Genomic DNA, 16,147 nt, shown 5'->3' with positions numbered 1-16,147 from the left:
ATTTGTTGTCGCTAATATTTTTGCCACCCACTCCCCCCTCCCCCCACACACACACTTCTTACACGTCTCATTCCCAATCGCCACAACTGTATAGAACATGACCTGCTTTGTACCACGTCATGTTGAGGATATTGCCATTTATCATTCACTTCATTATTTGATCGATACATTCACGTCCAACAATAAATGATATGATCATTTTCATTTATGGCACATATGGTACTAGTCTGGGTTTAGCAGTGTGAAACGATGTGAACTAGCTATATGAAAACAATAAGTCTCGCGAAGACTTGTCTCCCTTCAGAATCATGACGAAAGATTCAAAAACATGTTAAACTAGATCGTCACCAGATAGCTCACTAAGAACTATTATACCAAATGGTCTACGCACCCCTTGTGATCTAGTTTTATGTAACACTTCGCGTTTACTACACTTCTGAAATACATCGGTTCCTCTCCCTAAACTGGGGTAATATAACGAGATGTGTGGCGCCGGGCTAGAAGACAACAGGAATCACCGGACTGAGTCACTCAGGCGGTTGAGGCGCTGGCCGTTTGACCCCAACTTCGCAGTCTCGATCCTGGCTCAGTCCGCTGATATTTGAATGCTCAAATACATCAGCCTCGCGCAGTAGATTTACTGGCACATAAAGAAAATCCTGCGGGACATAATTCTGGCACTTCAACGTACCCAACACCCGTCAAAAGTAGGTAGTGTGACGTAAACACTATATTATTATTACAGCAGGAATCCTGACCGCCACTATTAATTCATTATGCGTAGGCCTACCCGGAAAAAAACCGTAACGAACGTGGATCCAAAGAACACGTTCCTTACAACTGGAGGTGCACACACAGACCAGGAACAGGTCACTGTGTATCCTGGGAACTGCCCGCTGCATGTCAAGCCTTGCAATAGCTCAGTTGGTGGGGGGCGCGGTCAGAGATTCAATAGCGGTCTGTGATCGGGAGTACGGGGGTTCGAATCCCACGCAAGTATTATTTTACCGCCAATCCGCCAATTACTCGGGATATGGCAATTTTGTATACTTGATAGTTTCCACAGACTGACTTGTTTATTTGGTCCTGAAAAAGGCCGTTTGTATCGTGGCATATGGTATGGAGAGGTATGGGAGAGGCTAGGATATGTGACTGGATTTCATTTATCTACGATGTTTAACGCAGCACCTTCTCAAACAGAAGGCCTCCATGGTCGATACATGGCTGCGCGTGGTGTAAGGCCCATGTGGCACGCTAACAACACCTCCGGCGTAACGGATCGCCATGCCTCGGGAATGAGCTGTCCAAGGTGACCAGGCTTGGATGGCTCCTGTACATACACCAGTCGTTTTACCTGGCCCCACAGGAAAAAATCAAGGGGCGTAAGATCTGGTGATATGGTGGGCCAGGGGGTAGGTGCTCTCTTTCCTATTTATTTATCAGGTTACGTCGCATGGTAATGGTGTCGGATGTCCACCGCCGCGTGCGGTGGAGCTCCGCCATGTTGAAACCACATCCTGCTGGAGTCTAGGAGTTGGCACATGTTCCAAGAACGGCGGTGGTTTATCTGGGAGAAACTGCAGGTCGCGTTATCCCGTTAGATGGCCCTATGATAAATGGGGACCAATGAGATCGTTACCCTCGATGCCATCATACGCTCACGTCCTACTGTACCTGAAAACTGCCTGTCGTACCCAATGGGGATTATCCACACTCTGGTAGTGCATATTTTGGCGATTAACATTTCCATGGTTTTGGAACCGTGCTTCGTCCTTAAATAAGATGGTCGCTAAAAAGGCAAGATCAGTGTCCACATGCTGTAGGGTTCATAGAGAGAACACCACCCGGGCTTCGAAATCATGTCTATGGAACTCAATATGTCAGTGCAGATAGTACGGGTGAAATCACTGGGTATGCGATATCCGTATAACAGACGTCGGCTGATGTTCATCTTCTGTGCAATGGCCCGTGTGCTACTTTGAGGGTTATAGCGGTTAGCGTCCAGCACAACATCTCAATTATGAACAGAAGTCATGGTAAAATCTCGAACAGGAGGTGTTATTCCGAAGGATGCAGCGGCCAGAAGACGTCTTTCCACATTTCGAAATGCCATGATTGCCGGTTGTCTTCATCCGGATAGCGTTCTTGATGTGTTGTGCCTGGCATGGATTCTATCTACCTTCTCAATATATGAGGAGAACATCTATATACTCGTCGCTGGAATCCTTAACGGGGCAGTGAATAAGCTGTGTGTTTTGTTGTTACCTGCCTCGAATGATGAGAGTTCTCGAAGCTATAACCTACCTGCCATCGCACTTTGTTATAGTTCCAATGGGGCGCACTTCGCCCTACCTGTGTTCTACGAAGCTTGGAACACGCACTACGTGGCTAACTGGTCACCGTTGTCCTAGCCACAGACCATCACCTCCTCGTGTTCGTCCAACCCACCTCCATAACCTATGTCAAGATACCAACGGTCCCTTACAGTCCAAATAAACATATCAGTCTCTGGAAACTATTAAGCATACAACCTTACCACATTCCGGGCAATTGGGGATAAAAAATATACTTGCGTGTGATTCGAACCTCCGCATCCTCGATCACTCTCTCCACTATCACACCTAGGACCATGCCCCTACCAAGTGAGCTATTGAAAGGCTTGGCATATAGTGGGCAGTTCGCAGTCTGGTCTATGTGTTCAACCCCTGTTGCAAGGTACAGTTCTTTTCGTATCTGTGCTCGTTTTAAGTGTTCATGATAATTAATTGTGGCCCTCACGATTCCTGCTGTGTTACTAGCCCGTAAACACATATCTCGTTATATTACCTCGGTTTAGGAAGAGAGACCGATATATTTTAGAACTGTAGTAAACGCTGCGGATTGCAAAAACCTAGATCGCAGGGGCAGGTGTACCACCACAAGGGAGCAATTAATGTCACGGGACTTGCACAGAAGTGTGATGTTTTCTCAGCAGTGAATTAGGAAAGAGAATTTAAAGAATTTATCAGTCTGATACAAGAGGGGGAGTAAGTAATGAAAACTGATTCAGATTGAGAGGCCGTTGAGAAAAGCAAAGAAAAATAGAAATGAGTTGGGGATAACGATTGATTAATAATTAATTGATTTATTATTTAAATGGTACACACACAACACTGAGCCCTATTTAGTTTACATCATTCACTCACATGTAATAAAAGGTGATGCAATCCAATACTATATGCTAGTACAAAATAGTTTAGAGTGGAACAAATAATCTGTAGCAAATAATAATATACTCACAATAACTGTAGCAAGAAATTTGTATCCAAACAAGATGGGGAATGAGAGTTGGTGGAAGAAAATATTGAGAGAACTGACAAAAGAAAACTGAGAAATAAACAAACTTTAGTCACTGGTACACAGAGAATGAAACAAGTTATTTGGTTACCTAGTAATATAGTATCAAACACCGCTTTATATGCCAACGTATTTCATATCTCACTGCCAAGAATACATCAGACTTCTGTGCAAGTATCGAACATGAAGTACTTATCTCTAAATCATAAAGAACCATTTAATCATGAACGAGGTTACCATTTCATCAACGGAGCAAAGATCAATTGAATTCAAGTCCTTTTAAGAATACCACTTATGGTCGGTAGTGGCTTAAATCTGATGGAGCCCAGCAAAGTTTTCACAAATGGAATGGTTCCCTGGAATTTGTCTTGTATTAGACGTCTAAATCCAAAATAATATCACGTTTACACCATTATTATTTTGTTACACTTAATATTCTTATATGGGTTGTTATAGGCTATCTAATTTTCATTTTACGTTTTTCATTAAGTAAAATGTTGGAATGTATCAAAAAGATAAAGGAGCTTCTTACACATACTTTTTTTAGACTTCACAGTTATATGTTATCTATCACAAGAAGTATGTTACATTACAGGACACCTACCGATTTACGTAAATAATGTCATGATCGTGTTTCTGCTCTATAATATTGAAAATTGTTTCATTAAGTACTTGCATTGCGCTTATTCGATGATAACGTGTGGCGTCAATGTACGTAATTTAGAAAATACCTATATTGGTAATTTTGTGGTTAGCTTTTAAATATTTTAAATGGAAACTTATTTTTCTGCCACTATTCTCAGAAATGTAAACTAGGTAACAATAAGGAAGACATCCATTCCCTAAATGACGTTATTGGTTTTATGCCCCGCTAAATTTACTGCTCTTGGAGACATTGAGATATCGGAATTTTGTCCCTCATTATTTCGTTTACGTGCCGGTAAATCTAACAACAGGACGCCAGCTCACTTCTAAAGTCTCCGGATTAACCCGGGATTGAACCCATCATCTCTCGTCTAAACCAATCAGCCCAGATTACGATTACGTATTGCGTACTTCGCATTGTTACAGGAATTACACTAAAGAAGATCAAAATGACAGAAGCAACAGGGAAGAAATCGTAATGGATTTTTTTTTTTGCTAGGGGCTTTACGTCGCACCGACACAGATAGGTCTTATGGCGACGATGGGATAGGAAAGGCCTAGGAGTTGGAAGGAAGCGGCCGTGGCCTTAATTAAGGTACAGCCCCAGCATTTGCCTGGTGTGAAAATGGGAAACCACGGAAAACCATCTTCAGGGCTGCCGATAGTGGGATTCGAACCTACTATCTCCCGGATGCAAGCTCACAGCCGCGCGCCTCTACGCGCACGGCCAACTCGCCCGGTTAAGGGATTTTTAAACTCAGATTATGAGTGACGGTTAAAGCTATTTCTTAGGTACAAATAAATAAAGAGGGAATTGTAGTTTTTATAAGTAACAAGCGAAATAAGATCCTCGAGGAAGGGAGCCAACTCATCTTGGATGGGAATGTCTAAATAGCTTTGTTAACTCCTATGTTCCAAGCTTAGGGTGGAATTTTGGCGCATATGAGAGGCATTTTAATGTGTTCAAACATGATGTAACCCGGCCAGTCGTTTTCCTGACATATTAAACATGTGTGAAAGGCAGAATTCCGGTAGTCCATCATCTCTTAGATTTAAAGTACTTGAATGACCGTGAAGCACATATCATAAGAATATAGAATGAATGTTACTTTCAGATAACGACAGTAAAACCGGGATGTTAAATTAATATATTCTAAAATTCGTTGCTCATATTAGGAGTTAGAAAACCTACGGTACTACAGCCGTGATGGGCATTAGCCTATTGTGCGCCCACTGCTCAGTCCGAAACTTGAAGTTTACGAGGTTATTAATCAGAAGAATGCTCTCGGTCGTCGTTATTCTTAACTTTATAGACCGGGGTCGCTCTCTCACACTCGGATAGCACCTCAAATTTTCTCTGGTAGGTTGAGTGAAGCTCGAACCAGCCCTCAGATTCTGGTAAAAATCCCTGACCTGACAGGGAATCGAACCTTTCCCCTTTTGGTAAGAAGCAGGCTCGCTAGTCCTAGCCCTCGGGGCTAGTATACAAATTGTAATCACAACCATGGCGTATGAGAAATAATTATTCTTTGTATGTGAGTTCTATGATTAACGTCTTCTGCAATAAAACGCTAGAAAATGTGGAGGCTGAACAAGAATCATAGTTAGGGAGAAACCTATACGGTAACACAACGCAATATTTTGTTTGAACAGAAATTGAAATGTAGGCTTCAAACTCGATAACTGATAGGCCTCATTCTCATTTAGTATAATTTAGATCAAATATAGATAAGAAACTCGTGATTAATTTATATTCACTTCAATCTAATTTATTTGCATTGAAAAGTGGAACTAATAGTCGGAAAATACAAATTTAATTCTTATGAAGTGGAGATATACTTTCCTGAATTTGACAATACTACTCAGCTGTGGATAGCATTTGGGCGTATTGGGTTATAAAGGTAGGGTATTTTTTTTTTGCTATTGGCTTTACGTCGCACCGGCACAGGTAGGTCTTATGGCAACGATGGGACAGGAAAGGCCTAGGAATGGGAAAGATGCAGCCGTGGCCTTAATTAAGGTGCAGCCTCAGTATTTGCCTGGTGTGAAAATGGGAAACCACAAAGTGGGATTTGAACTCACCATCTCCCGGATGCGAGCACACAGCTGCGCGTCCCTAACCGCACGGCCAACTCGCCCGGTATACTTTTTTTTTGCTAGAGGCTTTACGTCGCACCGACAGAGATAGGTCTTATGGCGACGATGGGATAGGAAAGGTCTAGGAGTTGGAAGGAAGCAGCCGTGGCCTTAATTAAGGTACAGCCCCAGCATTTGTCTGGTGTGAAAATGGGAAACCACGGAAAACCATTTTCAGGGCTGCCGATAGTGGGATTCGAACCTACTATCTCCCGGATGCAAGCTCACAGCCGCGCGCCTCTACACGCACGGCCAACTCGCCCGGTCGCCCGGTATAAGGGTAGGTATTAGACTAGTCAGAGGTTCATTAGCTGAAGATTCCAATGGCATTCAGTCACTAAGTGTCGAAACCTAAGAATAGTATGATTCGAAAACATTCTAAGATTACGTATGGTATACGATGATGGAGAGGCAAGATACAAAGATGCACACGTTTCTAGTATTTCCTTCTCGGTGTTTATTGAAGCGTGTCGTTTTATTCAAAACGAACAAATTTGCTTCTCAACGTATGAATTCAGTATGCGTAGTGGAGCAAATATTGGAAACGTCTCAGAAATACCTCCTCTTACACAGTTGTGAAACCATCTTCTGGGCGACGATCAATCAATGTCTGCGCGTTATTCCAAAATCCCTGTAGCCTCTTCCCGCCTCTGGGAGAGAAAGCTTAACAATGTTGTCCCTATGAACGAGTTCATTCTATTCAAATTCTATGGCACATCCGTTATCTCTTATATATAAGATAAACTGCAATGACCCGTACTGATCCATTGTCAATTCTTAGCATTAGATGATACGTGGTTGCACGTTGTATTAGCCTTATGTGTTTCGTTATCTTAAACACGATATCTTGGGTTCAATAATGTCAGACTCTTCCCCTATTTCCCTTCCAAGATACACTATACTGGGTCAATCAACTCAGATGTTCACCTCTAATAACTCGCAAACCTTTACAGACATTGAAGATCCGTTTTCACTTCCAGTAATGTTACCAGTGGCTCATAATGGAACCTCAGTATTTCGACCACGACTATAATATATGCTGAGATAGCTGTAATACCTTTGTTTTAGACGGAAGTACACAACTTTCTATACTTAGCATTATATGTATGGGCACCCTATATTGAGAGCTTGGTATTATTCAAAAAATTCCGACAAGCACTTCTCAAGATAACTGAATGTCTTCAAACGTGCGTCGTTGACAGTCGAGGGCCACCCTATTCAAATGAACATTGTCCATTAAAAACCGTCGGATAGCCTTCCTTCCATTCCCTGTTACCTACGGAAAAATGAAAAGTTTTCTATCACGAAATTTATGGTACAGCAGAGCGAAATTCTACCTGCTAGAAGATAGTGAAGGAATTATGTACGCAGTGTGTGCCTTGGCCGTCTGTTAATTGATTCACTCGAATAGGCCCCACGGTTGATAAACGAAACACTCGAAGAAATTATATTATCTAGAGAGTCAACAGTGAATTTGTAATGTACCTACCTATTAATGTTACGTATAGAAATTATTTTATTTAAGAAAACAATGATTGTATCATTATCTCAGCAGATATTGACTGGCTAGAAAAGTATTGCAACTTCGATTTGAGCCCTGTAGTAACACTACAGAAAGTGAAAACAGATTTTAACTGTCTTTAACGATTTTCAAGTTACTTTGATGTGACTTATTAGCTGACTATATGATGCAATGAAAACGTGGTATACTGATCCTTCTCCTCCAGTTGCTGGTGACAGTGACGACTGTTTTAAAATGTCAGCCATCGTGGCAATTGGCCTCTGCGGAAACTTTTATATTAATCCTTGCTTACTTTTATGACTTTACCGAACTGAGGAGATGTCAGTGTCTCAATGAAGCACGTAGCCATAACGTAGGTGAAACAATATGAGATAGGTACAGAACCCTTGAACCTACCGTTCCGTCGTTGGTCGTCGGCCTCGGCTGCTTCAGTAGAGCAATATCTAACTCTTAGATCTTGGGGTCGTAGCGGGTTTTTTTTCTGTCCCTACATTGACCAAACGATGGGGTTCAGAAGAGAGCCTAACTACGTTAAATGCGGAGCAAATTGTGCTTACTAAAATATGTACTCAAATTAAATCACGACAACTATATTTATTTAATTAGCCATAAAAATCACTTATTAATTTTTCAACATATCAACGCAGTCACAATACATAACGTGAGTGTTATCTTTTTATTATTGTTTAATATTATATTTCAGAGACTGAAAAATTATTATAAAATTCGTAGACAGCAATAAACCAGAAAACGAGAATTAAACCTGAAAATCGGGCACTCTTGATCCAAACGATAACTGAGAGTTAATCCACACGATCCGTGGGAAATCTGACCTTCAACAAGTAGAATTCCAGGTTTACATTTAATAAAGGTTATCCACCAGTCTACTATCCTATCGGATATCGGAATATCCCCCGAATGAACCCTTAATCGAACCAAATCGACTATCAGTTGCTTTGGATAAGTTGCGAAATATTACTAGAAAGCATAGTATCCATTACAAGTTAACAGCAATTGTCACAATCAAAAATAAAATTCCACCATGTACCCTATTGTCATCTCATGACATGTTACAGAAGAATGCCGATGCTGAAACATGCATCACCCCAAACAGATGTTCAGAAGGAACCAACAACACTTGATCCGAGGAGATCTTACGTTACGTCGCCCTGAAGGGACAAAACAGCGAAAGGCACGGAAACATTAATTCATTATGCATTTAAAAGAAATGCCAAACACTGAAGCTAAAGAAAAGTGATAAGTCACTTGAAAATGTTTTTACCAAACCAACTTTCAGGTTATAAAACGATTATGTCGTTAAGTTTGTTAACATAGAAGTCCACACACTAACACAAATAAAAGGAAATATTTCCAATAGTCTATAACTACGACTACCATTACAAATCTGTCTACCTACACTTGTCCCATTAAACAAAACGACAAGTGATCGGTAGATCAACGTCTCGTCTAATATAAAGTGAATAACGAAAAATGAAAATGAAATATATATGAACAGCTGAAGAATCGAAACCGCACTCGTAGTGTGAATCCTACATAAATCCACTGAGTGTCAATACACGGCATTATCATGATATACCGGACTTCCGAACAATAAATCTAAAAGTAAAGAAAAAAATCAATACTAAACGAAAGTTCATCGAACTTGAACACGCGCGGCTAAGCAGTAATGATCACTCTCTAGTAGCTAGGTTTTCACGTGGGACAACTCTTACATTCCTGCCAGTACTGATGCAACGCTATTAAGGGAGCACCTTCTGGCTGGTAAATGTTATGCCGAAACATGGCCTGAATAGTACCTGCTAATATCCCTTCACATTCGTATCCACTACTGCAAACACGAACATCGTTCATGTCGATTCGCAAAACTGACTAACCTATGACTTGACTATATACATACGACGCCCTAATCATGTCATTGAGCCTTCGTTACAGTGTCTAATCATCTTTAAATTATATAATACACTCAACATCCTCAACCTGTCGTTGATCCAAGGTTATGGTATCTACACATCATTTATACTGTCAAGCGAAATCTAAACTTTAATCACAATCGCGGATATTTAAATCTAATCCTCGTTGAAACTCTAACACAATGAAATAAAATTTCTCCATAGAATGAACTCGAACCTGGAAATATAAATGTATCCGTTTCTTACAACAAATCGTGAAATCGAAATTAAACAACATGTCTGAATTGTTTAACCCATTTCTCATTACAATCTCAACACACGCAGTGAAGTACGATAGTAAAAAATCCAACACACCTTTCATTTTATGTGATATCACTGAAGACATAATCATTACCATCACGCTATCCACGGCATAACTCAACTGTGAGGCTCCAAATGGCCTTTCATCTCAACGTTCCAAAACATGAATCACCGTGAACTCTCCAGTGAAGTAACTATTCATCAATCTACCCAAGCTCAACTATCATTCTAATAAAATTCTTTTTTCACACCCGCAATGTTTCTAGTGAGCGATAATTTCTTCTCGTAAAGATACAGAATAGAATTAAATTTACAATAATCAAGTATTACCTCGTCCGTGTGTCAAAATGTACTTTGATCGTGAGGTCGGCTATCACAAAAATGCACTTTGCTGGTACAAAATAGAATTGTCACTTCTACTTCATTGCCAAGACCTACGGTCGCATATAAGTTAGTAATCATGGGAGAACATCCACTTATACTTAAAACAGGAGTTACAACGCGCTCACTTGGTTTTTACCCCCTTTAAATTCGTCAATTATCTTCGATTGCTTACAGGACATCGTCATTTTACACAGCGTTGTCCCAGAAATATTACCTATTAACATACACCCTGTCACATAAATTCCTCTCCGTCGAAAAATAGGGCCTCTTATTCTCAGCCTCCTGTTCATTATACATCACTCATAAAATGCAGGCTCACTCTACCTTTAACATCTTCCTAACTATTCTCATAATATATCATTTCCTTTGCAATCCATTCCTTCCTGTTCAAAACATTTTCAAATTGAAGTAAATCCATGACCAACAACTTTATAAGGATCTCACAATTAACTTCTCTACGTTTTTCTGACCTCAAGAGCCAAATAGCATACCGTGATTTTCTATATCACAAATACACGGTGTCACAAAATTTAAGTTTCCCAAAAATAAATGCCAACCTAATCATCCTTCGCTGGATTTCGGTGTGAATCGCAAATCTAGCTGGACGGCACTGCTCAACACATAATTTATCATCTCAGATTTATCCTGACGTGATTATTATTATTATTATTATTATTATTATTATTATTATTATTATTGGATAATTTGACATTTCAAACTATGACGCTCACAACAGCTATTTATCGTTATCATTATTGCAACTTTTTCGGCCTGAACATTATTTCATTGCTTTTCATTACAATACTTAGGACTTCACCTTTTACACTTCTCTAAAAATATTTAAACGCATTTCAAACTTTCGCGCACTGACATGAATAATGGACAATTCGCGTCAACATTGCAATACACTTAATTCTTACACGCGCCTCATATTAATTTAACGGAACAAGCATATACATTTCTAACTACAACATGATATTTAAATTAGACAGACCTTGTAACTGCATCGTGAGCACGGAGCTATCTTGGCTCAATTCTTGGGCCAGCTCGTCTCAAACTTAACCATTCATGGTTGAAGACCACATTCTTCTCTTATTATCTAACTTATGATTGCACAGATTCTACATTTTAACAGATCAAACACACTTAATTAATAACTTATTCTAAACACACACAATACTTACAACCATTTTGCTCCTCGCCGAGTACACTACTCCCGTCTGTGAGAGCCTCCAGCTCCCCTTTAGGCCAGGTGTTTTGAAGATATCACCGTGAATCCCTATGCTTATCTGTCAGTCTACCGATTACAAAAATACACAATAATGCACGAAAGCTATCTATGAATTCGCTGTTTCCGTTTGAGAAGTTCAGGAATCCTGTACTAATTCAATTAATACTTTTCTTTTGCCTTTTACCACTTTGCAAAATTCTTCTATCTCGAGCCAACTAACTGTATAAATCTCACAAGTTTATTGAAGGATCAGTTCAAGACCTCTACTTGATATTAAAGCGACGCAGGTCCACCTTCGCGAATCATGAAAAAGTGAGTGCTTGCTGTCCTCAGATGGGAGTATTTAAATACTTTCTAGGGACGCTTTACTTGTCGTGATGGATTGTGGTGTAATCATACAATTTGATAATAAATGGACCGATTTCTTCGAGACTCACCCCAAACATTCCACCTAATTTTCAAGTCATGATGGTGCGGTTTGCTGAGTTTGTTCTTTCCTTTAACCGGCGTAATTATTTAATTACGTGTAGGTGATTTCGTGCGCATTTTTATGGGAGTGACATTGACACGGGCTTCCCTCACGGCCTCCATAAATGCCAATTTCTCTCCAGGCCTGATTAAATGCATTTCCACCCTGTGGACTAAAGCTTCATCAAATATTTCTCAAAATTCCTTAATTACTTATGTCCTTGTTAATGATAGTGCCGAAATCTCTCGCAATGAAGGTTATTATCTAGAAGTTAATTTTTAATTACCCGAGGTCAGCCGAAGTGTTCCGACCTCGTTGGAATGGGTGGTCCGCTTGCTCCTCACGGTCAGTTGTGATGCCACAGGATGAGAGATGAACTTGCAATAAAGAAATACGGTTGCACTCGTAGTTGCAACTTGTAGTTGCAATTTTCTAGTTGCAAAATTTAGCACGGTAGAATTATGGGTTCAGTACAGTGTCTTTCTTATAAACCCAGACCATCCAGCGGCGTTTCCACTCTCCGAGATCTAAGCAGCTGTACGGAAGGCGTGCGCATATTTTTTGACCTTGTAAGGAGCGTGTTCGACCTAGCACGAATAGTGAGTCTGCATCTCAGCTGTTAACGTGATGAGACAGTTACCATTACAACTTATGTAAAACTTATTTAAAGTACGAGTCGGCTCAACGGGTACGCAATGCATTTGTTCAGCAATTTCCCTGTTGAAGTGCCACCTTCAAGAGCACAGATTCACGTAAATGAATCGGTTATTTTAAAAACACTTAAGTCTTTCATTTCGTTATTACCATGTTATAAGAGAACATGAAAGCTGCAACATAGTTGAATCATTTTAAATACAATGAATATGTAGATGAATAGAATGGAATTGTGGTCATTGAGAACTTTTGGTATGGTTCAGAAACTCTCTAAATAATTGATTTTCGGTGTTTCTCAACGTAACTATTGTTGGCTATAACTCCTGGTGACCTCCACTCTTCAAGAAGTCTGTCCTGTCCATTGAATCCCATGTGAAGGGAGTAGGCCCTATTTCGAAGAAAGAAAGGAAGTAAAATATCAGGTGTCACAGTATAACTATTTTGTGTAATCTGGGGACCACTTTGGTATAGTTAATACTACCCAGTATGTTGATAGTCTTATACGTTAAAACCTCAGGCTTCTTATTAGTAGTCCCAGTGTCATTGTGATGCCAGAAAGAAGAGCGTGCAAACAGAAGCTTCAAATTAATATAGAGATTAGTTCAAAAATGTTGCTCCTTTCAAAATCACTTCTACGGTGTGTGCTTTCATAAAACGCAATTTTCTAAGTTTCTAGCGATGTTTTTACTAATTGATATAGAAATTATTTTCTCGGTGAATATTGCAATTTAACATATAAATTTAATAAACATATGCCTTTTTATGATAAAAATTTCTTCATTAGTTTTCTAAATCCCATAAGTCATGGATATTTAAACCAGTCTTGCAACAATTGTAATATTTATACAAGCAAATTACATACCTCCATGGTATGCTAAACGAAAATTTAAATTTCAGAAGCAATAAAAGCATATGAATGTTCTCTACGTAATTAATTATTCACTTTTTCTTATTTCCCCACAAGTTTAAAATTCTCAACTTCCGGGGATAAAAAATAACTCAGTGGTAAATAAACCTGAAAATATTGGCTGAGTGTTCAATAAAAATCATGCGCGCACACGAACAGTTTGATCAGAGTTAAAGTTAGATGACATTGATGCGAATCTTGAACGGTCAACTAATAAATCACTCACAAAATTAATGCAACAATTAGGGGTTTCGGTTTCTTCTGCACACAGAGCTACAAAGCTTTTACACATAAAACCGTACAGATTTACACGGGCCCATTGTTTAGAACCTGCTAATTCAGCCATGAGGGTGAGATATTGTGAGTGGTATCTTGCATCATTGAATACCGAGCTTGACAGTTGCAGTCGCTTAAGTGCGACCACTATCCAGTATTCGGGATGTAATGGGTTTGAACCCCACTGTCGGCAGCCCTGAGGATGGTTTCACGCGGTTTCCCATATTCAGACCAGGAAAATGTTGGGGATATACCTCAATTAAGGCCACGGCCGCTTCCTTCCCACTCCTAGCGCTTTCCTGTCCCGTCGTCGCCACAATACCTATCTGTGTCGGTGCGATGTAAAGCAACTTGCATCGTTTCATGATCGTTTATTCGACCCTCAGCTTTTTCTTTCTTTGCGGATGAGGCCTGGTTTCATCTTAATGGTCGCGTGAACAGTCACAACTCTCGCTACTGGTGTGAAGTAAACCCTAGTGGTGTTTATGAAGTCCCTCGTCATGAATGATGACACTTCCAACATATTTTGTAACGAAATATTTCATATAGAATTGTATACACGATTAAAGCAGGGTGGCCGCGCACTCGGTCCGAGTTTATAAGAGAGACCCTGAATTTGTCGAAATATTGACCTAACGCGTTGTGGATGCCAATGGTGTTTCTATCCTTTCAGAAGTTTTAACGTCTCATTATGCACGATTTATTGAAGCAGCTTGGCAAGATTACCTAGCATGATTCAGCAGTTCTGATACTGCAGAACTAGTGAATACATTACGGCCATAATTCTTTCTGTGCGCAACAGTTCGCTTTTGACGCCAGACAGGAAATACAGAACTGGGACAAGTGGATTACTTCAAGTCTTTAGTATATTTGTTCCCCAGGATGGTAGCGTAGTAAGTGAAATCAAATCAAGATTCAACAAGGCTGATGCAGTGAAATCGCACATAGTAGCTTATTTTTCATTTTTGCTGGTAAGAAGTGAGTTCCCGGGCGAATTTATCTTCACATCAGTCTGTTTTCAGACCGGCTTTTCTGTAAGGAAGTGAGAATTGGGTAGACTGAGGACACCTAATTCATACGTAGGAATTAATAATAATGTTATTTGTTTTACGTCCCACTAACTACTCTTTTACGGTTTTCGGAGACGCCGAGGTGCCGGAATTTAGTCCCGCAGGAGTTCTTTTACGTGCCAGTAAATCTACCGACACGAGGCTGACGTATTTGAGCACCTTCAAATACCACCGGACTGAGCCAGGATCGAACCTGCCACGTTGGGGTCAGAAGGCGAGCGCCTTAACCGTCTGAGCCACTCAGCCCGGCACGTAGGAAGTAGCAGACACAAGGGTGGGAATAATGGCAGAAGGGTCCTGGGAACGTGGAGATGAAGACTAGTTAGGAATGAACTCGATGTATGAAACTGCCCATATAAACGGGCATTAGTGGTAGGGTAAAGTGAGATGGATGGAGGAAGATAGGTTAGGTAGGTAAAGGATGAACTCCACCATAGAGCGTATGAGAAGCGGGGGAGATACGAGGTGTAGAAGTAAATAATGTCACGCAGTTAGTTACAAGTAGTGGATTGTGGATGCACACAGTAAATACACGGGGACTTGCAGACAGTACGCTGAAAGATGTAACAGTTTGTAATCAGGATGTATGTATGTATGTATGTATGTATGTATGTATGTATGTATGTATGTATGTATGTATGTATGTATGTATGTATGTATGCTAACCCCTACACCTCATCACCGAAGTGAAGACAGAAGACGACCTGAAAGAAGGTGCAGTTCATGGTATAAGAATATACACAAATAATGAAGGTGCTGTAGAATAATATGACCAACATGACCTACCGAAGACATAAAATACGAAACAGAACAAGAAGAAGAACAAGAAGAAAGAACCTCTATCTCTGAATAGTACCTTCTACTTATTTCCATCAAATCTCCAGTGAACACACTTTTATTCTTTAACTTATTCTTATGCACTATTCATGAGCACGGTGATTGCACTTCGTTTAGAACTTCTCCATAAAGTTTACTTTGCTACGTTCGTGAAGAATGGCCTCCGCTTTTATGCTGTTCTTCAGTCTTCTGTCATTTATCAATCGACCTTGTAAATGGAGAAAGTAAATCTAGACACTCCATAACTTCCATGTAAAATTGGTTGTACCATTAAAGATGAAGTGGTTCTAAACATTGTTTTTTCCGATAGGGCTTCTATAACTTAAGAATGCGCTGTCACTGTTAGCTTGTTCAGTTGTTCCATAGATCGCAAAGAGAAGGACAATTGGTGTTATTTATTACAATTAGTTCGCGGTACACATACTAACGGACAAATAAATATTTCACTC

The sequence above is a fragment of the Anabrus simplex genome, chromosome 2, assembly GCF_040414725.1.
Source record: "Anabrus simplex isolate iqAnaSimp1 chromosome 2, ASM4041472v1, whole genome shotgun sequence".
NCBI lineage: Eukaryota > Metazoa > Arthropoda > Insecta > Orthoptera > Tettigoniidae > Anabrus > Anabrus simplex.
The sequence above is the reverse complement of the archived record's forward strand: the minus strand, read 5'-3'. Positions refer to the sequence as shown.